Source organism: Bos grunniens, chromosome 11 (genome assembly GCF_055505025.1).
Source record: "Bos grunniens cultivar Pamir isolate PY7600 chromosome 11, Bosgru_T2T1.0, whole genome shotgun sequence".
NCBI classification, from domain to species: domain Eukaryota; kingdom Metazoa; phylum Chordata; class Mammalia; order Artiodactyla; family Bovidae; genus Bos; species Bos grunniens.
The window spans coordinates 85202886-85218908 of NC_141175.1; the positions used below are offsets into that span (position 1 = coordinate 85202886).

General features: G+C 41.4%; 1 protein-coding gene and 1 pseudogene across 7 annotated transcripts in view; one reads left to right on the forward strand and one right to left on the reverse strand.

Annotated features, from left to right (window-relative positions):
• LOC147363456 (uncharacterized) overlaps positions 1-16023 on the reverse strand; it is a 257915-nt gene that overhangs the window by 67797 nt on the left and 174095 nt on the right. The window contains exon 5 of one of the 7 annotated variants that reach the window (XR_015137145.1): positions 9417-9801. The exons of the other annotated variants lie outside the window; for them this stretch is intronic. The gene's annotated coding sequence lies outside the window, so the exon portion shown is untranslated. Of the gene's footprint in view, positions 1-9416; positions 9802-16023 lie in introns of those variants that run through there. 7 annotated transcript variants of the gene reach the window in all.
• Positions 1237-5980, forward strand: LOC147363457 (hsc70-interacting protein pseudogene; annotated as a pseudogene).

The following is a 16023-nucleotide window of genomic DNA, read 5'->3' on the forward strand; positions in this document are numbered from 1 at the left end:
GCCATCCATGGGGTCGAACTTAGTCGGACACGACTGAAGTGACTTAGCAGGAGCAGCAAGTAAGGCTGTGTTTACTCATAAAAGGTTAAATTTAATTAATACCTTTTATTTAAAGAAAAGTACTCTTAAAGCTTGGGAAAATGCAACTTAAAGTGACAGGTATGATATCAGCCAACAAAAGGTCCACAGAGAAGAAGTCAGGAAACAGATTCAGTTGAAATATTCCAGAGAAGACACACTTCCTGGAAGTGATAATAAAAGAGGCATTTGCTAAGTTAAATAACATGGTGATCATAGGTTTTCAATTAAGCCACCATAACCAACCACATAGATTAAAAGTGAAATGTCATATCCATCAAAGTAATGACACTGGTTTATTAGTTCCAAAAGTACTATGTGAAAACTAAGCAGCTCTTTACTAAGGGCAGAAAGGTGAAATGAACATGTAAATGACTGCCAATGCTAAGGAATTTTCATAAATAGTAATACGGGGCTGCTCAGTTATCCCATTCAAAGCCCCATTCCTACAAAATTCTGGGAACTTAGAGCTCACATCACTTAGTTATGTAACATTTGCTTATATTTTTGGTTTTAAAAAGAAAATTCTTGCCTAGTGTCAAATGTGAATGAAGTTATATGAGTGGTACATCAAGTGTCTGTTATAAAAGAATTCTAAAACACAGGAAGATCCTAAAAAGCAAGGCCTAAGGAATCTAAGTTTATGACATTGGAACAGTTTAGCATGAGCAGTAATTCAAGCAAGTTTCTTTCATTTTGAGTTTTTCCAGTATGTTATCTATTTTTACCCTCACACTTCAAAATGGGTGGGGGTCGTGAAATATAAGTGTATATATCTTGAGGCCTGGCAAAAGACTTAATTTTATCCTCTCTCCTGCACTTGCTTACCCATATCTGTGTGCATTAGAATTGACTTATATGTTGAATTAGAAACATTAATCTATTTAAATGGTTATCTATCAACAACAGATATGTCTAGAAACATAAAATGGAACAGAGAGGCAGTGTCTGCTGTCAAAGGAAAATGCACTGCTTTGTCCGAGCCCTCCAGTCCATCCTGCTGCTTTTTATGTCAGAAGGGAATAGCCATGTCACTGAGAATAGCCTCATGCTTAGAGGTCCTAGGGGTGCAGCTAAGATCACCAAAATGTCCCCTTTCCTCCTCCCCAATCCCATGCCCACTATCACTATCACTTTGCTTCTGGGTCTTGCTGCTAGATGAGCAGAAAACCTTCAGAAAGAGAAATTGGCCTCTGGCAGCAGAATGCCTGGTGCCCCAAGTTGGAGGTAGATGGTGGTGGTATTCAGCAGTGGAACTACATGCACTCTACCCTTTGGCCACATCCCTGCATCCCCAGCGGAGCTGCAGCTTGTTGGCCCCAGCAGGTGGAAACGGCTGAGCCCACAGCCTTGGCTGGTGGCAAGGTAGGTCCTTGATGTTAAGTCAAAAGAAAGGCAGGAGAGGCAACTTGTTGAGTGAAGAGTTAGGAAAGATTACAGACTGGCAGCCGCCGAAACCAAAATCTTAACCTCTTTAATATGTCTCAATAGGAAGGGAAATTGCCAAGGTCTTGATAAGCAACTGTGTCTTAATTCCCCTAGAAATGCTCTGTATGGAGATTTATAGCTATGTATTAATAACAGTCACCAATACTATCACTTGTTAGCCACACTCATCTCAACATGGATTTAAATACAGACCCTTATGTAACTGTATCATATCCCTTACTGGAGTAGAAATTACGTGGAGATTTTTTTTTAATGTAATCTCTTTTATAATGACAAACGCTCTCCAGATGCATCTGGGGTTCAGACCTTAAGATGGCATGCTTATTCACTTTTACAATAATGTTCTTTTGAGTAGAAATCTCCTGGTGAGGTTGAATCAAATATTTTCTTGATTTGTTTCAAATCATGCTAATTTAGATTGCTTAAGGAAAAGAAATGCTTTTATTTCTAAGTATCTTCCTTTGCTTCAAAATGAATTAAGGCAGCAAGGTAAAATAAATTAGAACCAAATACTGGAAAGACATCAAACAAAACAAGAAGTAAAACGAAAAATGAATACAAAAGGGTGTAACACAGAGCCAGGAGTGAGACAGATTCGATTGCGTTCTCCTTAAATAGCCTGTGCCATTTAGCACAGCTGCATGCCCTTCCATCTACTCATTCTAATAATTAATTATTTAGTGTCTATGTACCAGACACTCTCCATGGAACGCTCCACCTTTAGCTTTCAGAGCAATGTCCTCTTCTGATAGAACTTCTCTCTGTTGTCTTAATTGGCCCCTAATCCTTTTGCCATTTCTCAAAGGCCACAGGATGTTTTCACCTTAACATCCTGGGGATTCCACAAACTTACAAAACTGCCCCATGTTGACCAGCCTGAAATCCCACAACTCTAGGAGACAATGAGTCTCCTTCACTTTACTAAGGTCCCCACCAAACTGCCAGTCACCTAGGCATTAAACTACAAAAGCATTTGTTTCATCCCTCACCTCCCCATCACCCTGACAATAAGCGCAAAGGGCGATGGATAGAATCAAGGATGCATTGCTGTGTGCGCTCACATGAAAGAGGCAAGCCAGGCCTCTGTTTACAGAAAGGTGAGTTGGAGGAAAAACAAATCAGATTTAGGGAGGAAAAAAGGAGGCTATTGTGGGAATAATAAAGAGACATAATCATGTCTGCAAAAGATTAAAATATTTATAAAACAGTGCTACCCGCATATTCATAGCAACAAATGTGAGAAGCTAGGTTTGTACATTTGATTACTTCCTGCAGTAAATAAACATATATTGACTCAAGGAATAACTTTCCCAATGCTATTACTTTAGATGAATAATTTATTTTGACTATACACAAAGAGCACAGAAATGAAATTGCTTGGGAGTACTTATATGCTTATATTAATAATTTTGTTTTGGCTTTTAAATATCTTCAGGCACCATGCTGCTGCTGCTACTGCTGCTGCTACTGCTGCTGAGTCGCTTCAGTCGTGTCCGACTCTGTGCGACCCCATAGACGGCAGCCCACCAGGCTCCCCCGTCCCTGGGATTCTCCAGGCAAGAACACTGGAGTGGGTTGCCATTTCCTTCTCCAATGCATGAAAGGGAAAAGTGAAAGTGAAGTCGCTCAGTCATGTTCAACTGTTAGCGACCCCATGGACTGCAGCCTACCAGGGTCCTCCGTCCATGGGATTTTCCAGGCAAGAGTACTGGAGTGGGGTGCCATTGCCTTCTCCGTCAGGCACCATACTTGTCATCAAAACACTATTGCTTTTTAAAGATTTCTTTTGTGCCAGACAGTATTCTAAGTTCTTCATATTGGTTGTCACCAATATGTCACAGTAAGGTATTATTATAAATATGAAGAAACTGAGGTTTAATAAGATTGAGTATTTTCTTTAAGGTCAAACAGTTAGAATGTGGTAGGGCATGGAATGGAACCTAGAAAGTCTGATACTAGATTTGGTCACATTAACTAGATCACTGCTTAACCATTAATTTAGGATATGTGATCGGAGAAGGCAATGGCACCCCACTCCAGGACTCTTGCCTGGAAAATCCCATGGATGGAGGCGCCTGGTAGGCTGCAGTCCATGGGATCATGAAGAGTCAGACGCAACTGAGTGACTTCACTTTCAATTTTCCCTTTCATGCATTGGAGAAGGAAATGGCAACCCACTCCAGTGTTCTTGCCTGGAGAATCCCAGGGATGGGGGAGCCTGGTGGGCTGCCATCTATGGGGTCGCACAGAGTCGGACACGACTGAAGCGACTTAGCAGCAGCAACAGCAGCAGGATATGTAATAGTTACAAAATAACCTCCAAATTTTAGTGGCCTAACATAACAATAGTTTCTTTCCCAAATAAACCTCAAAGTCTAAGTCAGTCAAGCCTTCTCCAGGGCAATTGCTCCAGGAGGTGACCCCATGGTCCTGGTTGCTCCCGTTTTTCAGCTCTGCCATCTGACCACATTGTTTTGCAGCTGCCATGACAGAGAGAGAGCTGGAGAGCTGCATGCCAGCACGGACATCATTCAACCTGGAAGTGACATCTGTCATTTTTGCTCACGGTTCATGGTTCAGAGTCATCACACAGTCACATCCTCACTACATGGGAAGCTAGAGATCATCATCCAGAGTTCCTAAGAGGAGAAGAATGAAATGGGCTTTGGTGTCGCAGCCTTAAGGCTCTCAACCACTCAGTTTGGGAATTCTTGAAGAGGCTGTTTTATATGCAATATATAACTTTATTCAATAGAATACCTTTTAGGAAGAGCACTGTCTGTATCTAGAAGAACTATTTCCTCAAGGGAATTTTAGAGAATGTGTGGCTATAAAATGCTGCAGTCCGTGGGGTCGCAAAAGATCCTTCTTAGTGACTGAACAACAACCAGGCTCCAAGAGCATGATGGAGTTCCACAAGGTCATTAGCAGCTTTTAATGAAATGAAAAGCAGGAAAATTTGTTTTTCTTCTTAGAAGAATGATCAAAAACAGAGAATATACTTAACAAGTAATCAGAGTAAGCTCCAGCCTAAAGAACCAGTGGAGCCCATTCTTGCTGTAAGAGAAATCTTTTCTTGTTCTGCTCTCAATCTCTTTGAGAGATACAGGAAAAGAAAAGATAGCATGAAGCTAAAGGGTAATGTGATCTTTCCCTGGGACCCCAGTCTTTAGTAAAATTGACCAGAGGACATATTCAGAATAAGTCAATTTTTTGTGTGTGGAAAATGGTAAAGGAGCAAAAGGGCATATTTGGGTTGATGTAACCCACTCCAGTGTTCTTGCCTTGAGAATCCTAGGGACGGGGGAGCTGGGTGGGCTGCCGTCTATGGGGTCGCAGAGTTGGACACAACTGAAGCGACTTAGCAGCAGCAGCAGCAGCAACCAGCAACAAAGGTCTGTCTAGGACCTGAGCATTCTGCACACCAAGGAAATGTACTTCCTGAGGGAGTGGGTGGAGAGCATGGTGGGTAAAATACCACCTGCTGCTCATAAAACTAAATCAGAAGAAAATACCAAGAAAGAAAAAACAGATAGTAAGAAGGCAGAGGAAAACATAAAGACAGATAAACCATCAAATGAGGAACGTGATCTAGAAATTGACAATGAAGGTGTGATTGAACCAGACACTGATGCACCTCAAGAAATGGGAGATGAAAATGTAGAGATAACTGAGGAGATGATGGATCAGGCAAATGCTTAAAAAAAGCAGCTGCCATTGATGCCCTGAATGATGGTGAACTACAGAAAGCCATTGACTTGTTCCCATCAAGCTAAATCCTCGTTTGGCTATTCTGTATGCCAAGAGAGCCAATGTCTTCATCAGATTACATAAGCCAAATGCTGCCATCTGAGACTGTGACAGTGAGCTATTGAAATAAATCCTGATTCAGCTCAGCCACACAAGCGGTGAGGGAAAGCATTCAGACTTCTGGGCCATCGGGAAGAAGTTGCCCATGATCTTGGCCTTGCCTGGAAGCTGGATTATGATGAAGATGCTAGTGCAATGCTGAAGGAAGTTCAACCAAGGGCCCAGAAAATTGCTGAACGTCGGAGAACGTATGAGCAAAAACGTGAAGAGCATGAGATCAAAGAAAGAATAGAAAGGGTTAAGAAGGCTTGGGAAGAACATGAGAGAGTCCAGAGGCAGGAAGAAGCCAGAAGACAATCAAGATCTCAGTATGGCTCTTTTCCAGGTGGCTTTCCTGGGGGGAATGCCTGGTAATTTTCCTGGGGGAATACCTGGAATGGCAGGAATGCCTGTGCTCAATGAAATTCTTAGTGATCCAGAGGTCCTTGCAGCCATGCAGGATCCAGAAGTTATGGTAGCCTTCCAGAATGTGGCCCAGAACCCAGCAAATATGTCAAAATATCAGAGCAACCCAAAGGTTATGAATCTCATCAGTAAATTGTTGGCCAAATTTGGAGGTCAAGCATAATGCCCTTCTGACATAAAGCCCTGCTAGAGGAAAAGCAACTTAGATCACCTAATGGATGTTGTAATAATACAAACCAGGGTACCTCTGACCTTCTCATGAAGAAAGCTGGGGTGCTTTGAAGATAATCCCTACCTCTTTGCCCCAAATGCAGCTGAAAACATTTTACAGCGTTGTGTCATTAGGGTATTCATTCAGATAATGTTTTCCTACTAGAAATTAAAAACTTTAAGCACTTTTTAAACCTTAAAAAAAAATGAAAGCTATGGTTTTTCCAATAGTCATGTATGGATATGAGAGTTGGACTATACAGAAAGCTGAGCACTGAAGAATTGATGCTTTTGAACTGTGGTGTTGGAGAAGACTCTGAGAGTCCCTTGGACTGCAAAGAGATCCAACCAGTCCATCCTCAAGGAAATCAGTCCTGAATATGATGCTGAAGCTGAAACTCCAATACTTTGGCCATGTGATGCGAAGAACCAACTCATTGGAAAAGACCCTGATGCTGGGAAAGATTGAAGGCAGGAGGAGAAGGGGACAACAGAGGACAAGATTGTTGGATGGCATCACCAACTCGATGGACATGAGTTTGAGTAAACTCCGGGAGTTTGGACAGGGAGGCCTGGCATGCTGCAATCCATGGGGTCACAAAGAGTCGGACATGACTGAGCAACTGAACTGAACCAGCATCAGAAACAGTAGATTTAACTCGGGAACCAGAAGTCAAGGAGGCCACAGGAGAGTGATCTCCTAGGAATCAATAGAATTAAAATCTTTGATTTATTTCTTTCTTAATCAAACTAAAGCTAACTGTGAGCCCACATCAATAGGACTGATGGGATAATTCACATCAGTCATTTCTGCCCACTCCCCCCACCTTATGGTTTTGGAAAAGTCCCAGAACACTATGCAAACCAAACAGCAGGGAGCTCCCTTAGGTTATCTGTAATCATTGTCGGTCTGCATTGATCAGCAACTCTGTCCCCAGATGTCACTACCCCAGCTTGCTTGTGGCCCTCCAAAGGACAAATCTGTTTCTTCTGTGCCTTAGCATCCCTGAGCCTAAGGTCCTGAATTTCTAGGGTACCAAGGAGTTGCTTTTCTAGCAACCCTTCAATCTTGGGTTGAATCTCTTTCTTCTTTCTTGCTACTGTCAGGGTTCTAAAGACTGGATATTTTTACTCCCTCAAAATTCACATGTTAAATTCTAACCCCTAATGAGATGGTATTAGGAGGAGGGGGCAATTAGGTCATAAGGATGGAGCCCTCATGAATGGGATTAGAGTTTCCTTATGAAAGGCCCTACCCAAGAGAGCGCTCTGCTCTCTGTCATGTGAGAATACAAGTTGGTAGTCTGCACCCCAGAAAAGGAAGCTCACCAGAATCCAACTGTTCTGAAACCTGATCTTGGACCTCAAGGTTCCAGAACTGTGATAAACAACTTGTTGTTGTTTATAAACCACCCAATCTATGGTATACCATTTAGCAGCCCAGACTAAGCTTCTGGGGCTCCCTGATTTCCTCTCTTCCTCCAGAACACCCAGAATAATATCTGCAACATTCCTACAAAGTAAAATTTCAAACAAAACAAAGCAACCCCTCCCATATACGTACATAGAATACACACAGACAATGAAAAAACCGATTTTTGGTAGGAAATACACTAGGATGATGATGGTGGTCATCTCTGAGAAGTGAGATTATGGAATCTTATCCTCTCTGTTTTCCAAAACTTCTGTGGAGAATACGTGCAACTGTTACAATAAATCAACAGCACTTCCCTAGTCTGAGGTGAATTTCAGGGCAAAATGTTTCCAACCTGCTGACAGCTCCCACCTGGAGCTCCTGATTTCCTTTCAGCCTCTCAAGCCTGTTCAGCCTTGTCAGCACTAGAAAATTCTGAGGAATTTATGACCCCAGGGCCAATCCCCAGCTGATGGGGGCTGGAAGTCAGTAAATGTCTCAACTCCCTATCCTCCAGTAGGACATCTGACACATGTCCTACAAAGTACCTCAGAGATCCCAGTGACCCAGAGTGCAATGTGCTCGTCAACACACTTTACTGGCTTTTCTCCATTCCATCTCACCTTCTCCAGTTCCTCAGCTATGCTCCCTGGGATCACTTCACAGGTAAACTACTCCTGACTGAGTCTTCCTTGGAAAGGACCATGAATCAAGACGAGGAAAAGTCAGTATTTCACAGTGTCACACTTGTTCACATCTGTCTATCATGCAGTGTGCTCTACTGAGAGCTCCAATGAACCAGGTGAAGAGAATTCCTACAAACAGGACCCTATGGCTTATGAGGCATCAACCTTCATCCTTATCTCTATTCCTCTACATCACCTAGTATACAGTTTTGCTCACATTACTCTATTAAATGGTTGTGGAATTCTCTAATGGAAACTTGAATTCTTCTTTCAATGAGTCAACAGTAGCATGGGTTCAAAACCAGACTTTTGAATCTCTATATGCAGCGCAACCAAAGGATGCTCCTTAAAGGGTACTGCTTGCTCATTGAAAGGCTACTGCTGTTGCTGCTAAGTCGCTTCAGTCGTGTCCAACCCTGTGCAACCCCAGAGACGGCAGCCCACCAGGCTCCTCTATCCCTGGGATTCTCCAGGCAAGAACACTAGAGTGGGTTGCTATTTCCTTCTCCAATGCATACATGCATGCTAAGTCACTTCAGTCGTGTCCGAATCTGTGCGACCCCATGGACAGCAGCCCACCAGGCTCCTCTGTCCACAGGATTCTCCAGGCAAGAATACTGGAGTGGGTTGCCATTTCCTTCTCCTCCTTAAAGGGCACAGGTCTTTTTTATATATAATTCATCACAGTGCCCAGAAGCACATGTCTGAAGTCAGTGATGTGATTTTGTAAATCAATTCAAGTGGGTGCCATTTCAATGATGGTCAATAGTGCACACTAAAATAAATGTCACTTCCCCTTCCCATTTCCTCTAGAATCATCACATCCTTTGCCACCAGTTGTACCTCCACAATGGTTAGTTACCCTCAGAGAGTAAATACTGGCTGGCTGGCATTCTCTTATATAAGCTCTCTGTGAGTCACTGCATCCACAATTTGCTGGTATCATGAGAATTTCTATTTATGATGATGAGACAGAAGTACTAATTGCATAATCTTTGAAGGCTGTCATCAAAGAAAAAATGAATTATTTTCTTAATTGTATTACTCTTCAAAAATTGGCAGTCTGTCTGTGGGCAACTAGTACCTCTCAGCTAACCAGTTTATTAATAGTAAGATCTCACATGTGCTGATCAAGCTGAGGTCCACAAGAATTCATCAACTACATCGCCAAAGGCATTGACTGCCATGCCCGACACTGTTGAGAGTCTGTCCCTCTGCCGCATGACTAGTGTATAGCTCAAGTCTTTTACCTTGGCATCCTGAGAGCAAGGATGGAGGCTGAACAGAGGAGAGAGGAGTCCATAATAGCTTGAACTTTGGAATCAGATACAAGCCTGTAATCTTTGTTTATACATTCAAACTACTTCATTATGACCTAGTAGATATCTGACAAATAAAGGTAAGTGTTATATTCATGACCTTTTAAAATACCCAAAAAAGGGTCTCAAGTACTTGGTGGCATTGAAAACTTACAGAAAATGCTCCTCATCCCTCACTGCATTTGAAACCTGGGATTAATTTAGGACTGATCGTACCCAAGGAAAAGTCAGCAAAGTTACTCTTTTCATCTGAAGTCCTCGGTTTCCCCACTCAGTCCTCTTCACTCTTCCTCCTGAGTGCTCAGTCTCCATCAAATGGCAAAATGTCAATAACACACACTGGACTTGACACCATAGACCTCTCCTTCATCTGGAATACAGATCAGAATTCAATCTTGCTGTGGGTCACTTCTAGATGAAGACAGAGATTCATGTTCCATTGTGTTTGCGTCTGGACTGGAGACAATATTGGAGGAGGACTGGAGGTGAAAGAATGACAAAGGAGGTTGCTGGGCTCTTACCCAAAAGGCTCACTTTGGACACACATTCTCTTAGGTTCGCCTCTCTTTCTTCCTGTTCCTATCATTACCTCCACAGTCTCCTCGTCTTTTTTCCTCTATCTCTACTTCAAATGTGAGCAAAAAGAGATTTAAGGTATTTTCTGTTTCGTATTTACATTTAAGGATGAACCTATTTATTATGTACCATGCACCATTTATGATATTTTCTTATATAATACCTTAGTGCCTCTGTTTACATTCAAACTCAGTTTCCCTTCCCCTAAATTTAGTGTTACTTGCTCTACCCAAAATTATTCAGAGGAAGGTAGTCAAAGTTAACTAGAAAAAAATGCCCTAGTACTTATTTTACCCAGTTACCCAGTTTTAGGTCAAACTCAAAGGTGACTATGAATTCAAGTAGCCCAAAATGTATACAAGCATATCATGTTCAATGAGCAAGAAATGGTTGAGAGAAAAGAACAGCTGACCCTTGAACAACATGGGTTGGAGCGCAGGTCCATTTACATGAAAATTTTTTTCAATAAATACATATGGCACTACATGATCTGAGGTTGGTTAAATCCACAGAATCCACAGAGGCAGAACACAGATACAGAAGGCTGACAGATTTTTGTATCCATAATGGGTTCTGGAACCAATCCCTCATGAGTACAGAAGGACAACTCTACTATTATACCTGTGATTGGTACCCACACACACTGTGCTTAGTCTTTCAGTCGCATCTGATTCTTTGCAACCCCATGGACTGTAGCCCTCCAGGCTCCTCTGTCCATGGGGATTCTCCAGGCAAGAATACTGAAGTGGTTTGCCATGCCCTTCTTCAGGGGATCTTCCCAAGCCAGGGATCTAATCCAGGACTCCCACATTGCAGGCAGATTCTTTACCATCTGAGCCACCAGGGAAGCCCTGAAAAAATATTAACGCTCTTCAAAAACTTATCAATGAAGTAGAAATTGAAACAGATATTTGCAACCTTTTCTCGACCCTGAGAATGGCTTTAGCAACCATTATGAAATTAGCTTGAGGACATCACAGCATGTCGTTCATGGGCTCATACCTAAAAGGCTCATTTTGGACATATGTTCTCCTAGGTTCTCCTCTCTTTCTTCCTGCTCCTATCATTACCCTCCACATTCTCCTAGTCTTACTTCCTCTATCTCTATTTCAAATGTGAGAGAAAAGAGATTTAAGGTATTTTCTGTTTTGCATTTACATTTAAGGATGAACCTAAGTATTATGTACTATGTATTAATTACTTAAAAGACAAAATGATAATAACGTACCCACATAAGGTACCTAGAATGACAGAATGGCTAAATTTGGGGTGCAGGGAGTTAGTTAGCTTACTTGGTTCCATGGTCCACTACTTAAATTTTCTAAGTCTCCATTTTCTTACAAATTACACAATAATTCTAGGCCATTGGGAAAGGATTACATGAAATAACGCATATAAAACACCTAGCACAGTCCTAAAACATAATAAATTACCCATAAAAGAAGTTTATTCTGAGCACAGTTATTTCTTTTTTTTTTAATTCATTTTCTCGTCTCAATTTTCACTTTGTATAGTTTCTATTTAAAATTAATAGCCTTCTTTCCTTCATGTTTTGCTTGTGGTCTCTGTGTGTTATCAATTAGAAATCCCAGCTATTCTGGGAAACAAGGTCTAATTCACCATGGGAGTTGCCACTTTCGTTGATAGTAATTATGCTAACAGCAGTGGCCACTCTTGAATCTTAACTACAGCTGTCTTCAAAGGCAGTGACTGACTAGTTTCCTCCAGCCAATGGCATATTGATTATACACCTTCCTGCCTCACTCGCCCTTGCTCTCAACATGGTATTTATGAGCCAATACCCCCTGGCATCCTCACTCAGCTAAGCCAGCCTGAAATGCACCCAGCTCCAGCTCAATTTGAGAAATTAGAGGGTAATGAGAAAATAGGGAGTGAGTTGGTAAAACAAGCTGGGATGATGGAAAATGTGACATGATTTATGTCTAAAGATCAATGAAGGTGAGAGAGTAGAATACAGCCAAGACAGAGAAGGAAAACAATTTTCTGTGTTATATTGTACTTCTAGAACTATCTCCACAATCCCAAAGGAAAGAAGCAAAACTTGCCAATGAGCATTTGATGAAGTCAAATTTGGAGTTTGTTCATCATTCGTTTAAATATTTACTGAGTACCAACTGTGGAACAGGCTCTCTTTGAGATGCTGTGAAATAAGACTTAACAAAAAGCAAAAATCTCTACTAGCAGAGAGCTGAAGTGGGCTGCCTGCTAGCATTTGACCAATTTTGCTTGTCTCTTCTAGTCTTGTGGGTCTGAAATTTTCATGAGTTAAAAAGAAGTCAATAGACTTTCACTTCTCTTTTGCTGAGTTTTTGAGCAAGAAGCTCTTGAAGGAGCCACATTTGTGAATTAAAAGAAGTTAGAAGAGCTAGGGAGGGAACCATGTATAGAGGTGAGGAAAAGGATTTCCAAAAAACTAGAAGGCATGCAGAAGCAAGCCCACTGAAGCTAGAAAGTGTATTGACAATATCAAGTGTAGGAAAGAGAGAGAGAAGCCCTTTGAAACCATTTCCAATGTTAAACATCCATGCTGGTGTTACTAAAGCTGAAGAAATTAAGGTTAGTTTAGCACTTTTCCTAAGCTAACTCAATCAAAAGCCAGTGAGCATCATGATATCATGTGGCACAACTATTAGAACTTCCCTTAATGAAAGCAGCAGTCCTTGGTCCACAGGTCAGACACTTTATTTTAGAACTTAGAAACAAGAGTAATACAAGTCTGTCCTCTGATTCTCCATAGAATCGAGGAAAAAGACACATGTTGACAGTGGACTAATTCTTAATATCTAGAGGTTTCACACATAAAAGACTACTTAGGAATTGAAAGATCAGATGACCTTATAAGCAGTAGTCAAGAGAATGATATTTAGTGAATATGAGTTACTTTTCCTACTTATTACCACATCAAGTAGTAACTGATGTCAGAAATTTTGGTCAAATACTTTGAAAATTCAATAATTTATAACTTCTCTCTTTAACTCCCATATTCCACCCCCAAATTGTGTTCACTTTCACAGTAACAGATAACTCCCTTTATGTCAATTATTATTTTTAGATTATATTTTTATATTGACTTGGATGATTACTTAATTGGCCTTTTTTCCCTCCACAAAGCTATAAGTGGCTGGGAAAGCAGAGACCAAGTCATATTTTTACTAATTACTGAATCACCAGCACCCAGCACATAGTAGGACCTCAATTAATATTTGCTAATCGAGTGAACCTCCAACCTTTAAGATTCCAGACTTGGTTATATTCCAAACACAACATTATGATAGACAAAGCTGGTGTGAATGAGTTACGAGGAACTGGGGAAAGGGAAACAGAATGAGATTATTTACGATAAGTAGTAAATTGTGCAGTGGGAAAGTCCAATTCAAAATTCCAGGAAAGGGTAGGCACAGACCCGTGGGAACCAGATGTGCTGATGTCAACTTCTTCAGTAGTTTTCAGGCTGATATTATTAATACCCATTGTCATCATCATCATCATTATTTGCAGCTATTTCTGTGCTAGGCATGTTACATATATTATTCCTGCTGCTACTGCTACTGCTACATTGCTTCAGTCATGTCTGACTCTGTGCGACTCCATAGACGGCAGCCCACCAGGCTCCCCCGTCCCTGGGATTCTCCAGGCAAGAACACTGGAGTGGGTTGCCATTTCCTTCTCCCATGCATGAAGGTGAAAAGTGAAAGTGAAGTCGCTCAGTCCTGTCCGACTCTGAACGACCCCATGGACTGCAGCCTACTGGGCTCCTGCATCCATGGGATTTTCCAAGCAGGAGTACTGGGTAGTGGGGTGCCATCGCCATGTTATTCCTAATCACCAAAAGACCTGCTTATGTATGATTATCCTCATTTTATAACTGAAGAGATGAAGGCTTCCAGAGTTAAGCAGAAAAGCCAGAAATCAAACTCAACTATGATCCAAGTGTACTGCACTTCCTCCCCGAACACCAGCTCAGGAATCACAATTTTTTCCTACTAGATGTCTTCCACAAAATTCACCATCTTAGATTTCTTAGCAAACAGTTTGCCTCTCCACCTGATTTGCTTTGACACTACTGGAGGCCATTAGATTCAGCCTGTTTTTTCGAAGAAAATGTTTTCTTTTCTGTGACATAGTAGTTTCTTACCTAGTCCTATTCTGACAACTCAGGCTGCTCTAGCCAAAAAGTAAATGAAACAACCCTGAGAATACCCTATGGTAGAAGCCTGAAATCATTCCTGTTTGGTCTTGCAGGAGAGTGCCAGCTTGAGGATATCACTCACTCCCCACAGGAAAGCTGTACAGCATGACAGAAGGGGTCCTTTAGTTAAAGTATCCTTTAAAAAGCATAATTCTTTTTTTCCTCAGTGGTTCAATAAAGGAAAGTGCCAAGTCAATCACATTTATGTTGTACCTTCCCATCTCCAGGCATCTTTATTTGCATATTAGAAACCTTACAAATATTTAGTGAATCTAACTGGTTTTTAATAGATCATCTATTCTAGGGAGGAAGGAAGATCCAGTCTGAAGATGACAACGAAGACTTAAGGAATATATCTAATCAGATTTGATGGCAAGTAAGCAGTGGAAACTGGAGTAGGAAATGGCAACCCAATCCAATATTCTTGCCTGGGAAATTCCATGCACAGAGGAGCCTGGCAGGCTACAGTCCCTAGGGTCACAAAAGAGTTGGACACGAAAGAGGACACATGCATCCTGGGTTGAGTTAAACTAGTGGAAATGAGTGGAATTATAAAAAAGTGTGTGGTTCTAACTAGTGCATGCTGTAGACCTTAGTGAGCACTGACCTACAATGCTAATACCTAAAAGACCATCAGAGCAGCTTAGAGAGACTAGAATTAAATTTAGTGTGAATTTTCTTTCCTCTCATCTACAGCTGACTGTGGAAAAATGTTTTTCAATGACCCACATATACATGAAATTTCGGGTCCCCTGTGGAAGGCTAGGACAGAAAACTTTGGAAATTATGCTGGGTTAAATGAGAACAGCATATGTCAACTAGTTTACTCTCACTGATTGTCAAGAGTAATTTTCTCTTCTCTTTTTTGGATCATGGTATGACCCAGATAATCACGATGGTGTGATCACTGACCTAGAGCCAGACATCCTGGAATGTGAAGTCAAGTGGGCCTTAGAAAGCATCACTACGAACAAAGCTAGTGGAGGTGATGGAATTCCAGTTGAGCTATTCCAAATCCTGAAAGATGATGCTGTGAAAGTGCTGCACTCAATATGCCAGCAAATTTGGAAAACTCAGCAGTGGCCACAGGACTGGAAAAGGTCAGTTTTCATTCCAATCCCAAAGAAAGGCAATGCCAAAGAATGCTCAAACTACCGCACAACTGAACTCATCTCACATGCTAGTAAGGTAATGCTCAAAATTCTCCAAGCCAGGCTTCAGCAATATGTGAACCGTGAACTTCCTGATGTTCACGCTGGTTTTAGAAAAGGCAGAGGAACCAGAGATCAAATTGCCAACATCCGCTGGATCATGGAAAAAGCAAGAGTTCCAGAAAAACATCTATTTCTGCTTTATTGACTATGCCAAAGCCTTTGACTGTATGGATCACAATAAACTGTGGAAAATTCTGAAAGAGATGGGAATACCAGACCACCTGACCTGCCTCTTGAGAAATCTGTATGCAGGTCAGGAAGTGACAGTTAGAACTGGACATGGAACAACAGACTGGTTCCAAATAGGAAAAGGAGTACGTCAAGGCTGTATATTGTCACCCTGCTTATTTAACTTATATGCAGAGTACATCATGAGAAACGCTGGACTGGAAGAAACACAAATTGGAATCAAGATTGCCAGGAGAAATATCAATAACCTCAGATATGCAGATGACACCACCCTTATGGCAGAAAGTGAAGAGAAACTCAAAAGCCTCTTGATGAAGGTGAAAATGGAGAATGAAAAAGTTGGCTTAAAGCTCAACATGCAGAAAACGAAGATCATGGCATCCGGTCCCACTACTTCATGGGA